Source organism: Rhinopithecus bieti, unplaced genomic scaffold (assembly GCF_001698545.2).
Source record: "Rhinopithecus bieti isolate Rb0 unplaced genomic scaffold, ASM169854v2 scaffold_22040, whole genome shotgun sequence".
Classification (NCBI taxonomy): domain Eukaryota; kingdom Metazoa; phylum Chordata; class Mammalia; order Primates; family Cercopithecidae; genus Rhinopithecus; species Rhinopithecus bieti.
Window position 1 is genome coordinate 2229075 of NW_016811527.1, and position 1646 is coordinate 2230720.

The following is a 1646-nucleotide window of genomic DNA, read 5'->3' on the forward strand; positions in this document are numbered from 1 at the left end:
TGATCCCAGGTGAGTCTGAGCCCACCTTGGTGGGGAATGAAGCCTGGAGCATCGGAGCATTTGTCTTTCTCTGAGAAAAGGCAAGGAAGCCTGAAATGCACAGCTCTCCCTTGAACTTCAACTTTCTAAAGGGGAATGAATTTCTAAAGCAGGAGGTTCCAGTCTAGGGCTGTAGGGGCCTCTGGGCAAAGGAAGTGCTGGTTGAAAAACACCATTGTGATCACTTCTAGCGGCGAAGGGTGTGCTTGGGAACGGTTTGGGGAGGGGACAGAAGAGACAGGGGTGGGATGGACGGCAGCAGAAGTAGGAGGTACACGAGGAGTTACTGGTAACGGCGCTTCAGTGGAGGAGCGGGGGGGATGGGAAGTAGGGGGAGGGGAGCCCTGTTGCCTCAGCGCCCAGAGGTCGTGGAGCGGCAGCAGGGGCGGCCGGAGCAGCAGCAACAACAGCAACAGCGAGCGGGACGGAGTTAGGACCGCTCGGAGTGCACAGGTCTCGAGGTAGTATAAGGTTTGCTATCCTTCCACTTGCTGGCAGTTGCAGAAGACAGGCTTTTTAAGTGAAACGTACATGCCACCCCTCCAAGGGCTGCGGCTTCCCCGGGCTTGCTTCTTTGCCGCTCCCCTTTCCGGCTCTCGCGCTCACTCTTTAATTGGCACTGGCCCCTAAGTTTGCCGGGAGCTCGCTGCCCGCTCGGAGCAGGGTCCCGGCCGGACGCCGCGGGCGGGGGCGGGGAGCCCGGGAGCCGCAATCCAGAAGCGTCGTGGGCCGTGTATATTTCATCGAACGGACTTCGGGTGCGTCGCGTCTCGCAGCCATCAGCGCTATGTGCAGTGACATTTCTGACTTGAGTGGAGGAATGCGCGAAGGAAGCCCGGGCGAAATTGGTACTAGAGGATCTTCTTGGCGCCAATGCTAATTGTTCTGATTTATGCCCCTTCTGACTAAGCTCAACGTCTTCATCTGAAATAAAATGAAAGCGGTGCCAAGCGGCATAGAACCGCCTGGCCGCTGGTTCTGATCCCCGGGAACCAGAAAATCGTCCTGCGGCTTGGAAAAAGAAAAAAGAAAAAAGAAAAAAAAAGCAATAGAAATAGAAAAAAGAAAAAATATCCCTCAGTAAAAGTTTAAGGCGAGAAGTGTCAGAAGCAGCGGCGCGAGGAGGCGCGGAGGAGAGCCGGCGAGCAGCGGACTGGGCTGGCACGACCTCCGAAGGCTGCAATCTCATTATTAATATCACTATATTTTTGGAGGGAGAGGCACCTTTCTCATCCTCTCTTCCTCTCCGCCCACCCTTACTCCCTCCCCCTCATCTACCTGTCAAAGTCACTGATCTTTTGCATTTCGGAAGAGGACGTCAACGGGAAGGAATTCCCCTCTGGGTGCCGGCTCCAAGAGGGGCGACGTGCAGGAGACTCCCCCCGGGGTGGAGGCGAAGGTAATTAAGCGGCGGGGAGTGGCGGGCCGGCGCTGGGTTCTCGGTCCTCGGGGTCCTCTCCCGCCGGCGGCCGGGCGCGATCGGGATCCCCGGGCTGCGGCGGTGGCGGCGGCTCGGGTCCTTACGCCCACCCCTCCCGCTCCGCCCGCTCCCTCCCCGGGAGGAGGCTCCGCGGGAGCTGCCGCCGCCCTCCCGTGCGCCGCCCGCG

At 59.1% G+C, this 1646-nt stretch overlaps 1 protein-coding gene across 7 annotated transcripts in view; it reads left to right on the forward strand.

Annotated features, from left to right (window-relative positions):
• The first annotated feature begins 218 nt into the window (after positions 1 to 218).
• NTNG1 (netrin G1) overlaps positions 219 to 1646 on the forward strand; it is a 369148-nt gene continuing 367720 nt past the window's right edge. For 5 of the 7 annotated variants that reach the window (XM_017893976.1, XM_017893979.1, XM_017893972.1 and 2 more), the window contains exon 1: positions 1130 to 1438. The gene's annotated coding sequence lies outside the window, so the exon portion shown is untranslated. Of the gene's footprint in view, positions 501 to 1129; positions 1439 to 1646 lie in introns of those variants that run through there. The other 2 variants (XM_017893973.1, XM_017893978.1) reach the window with 1 other exon arrangement.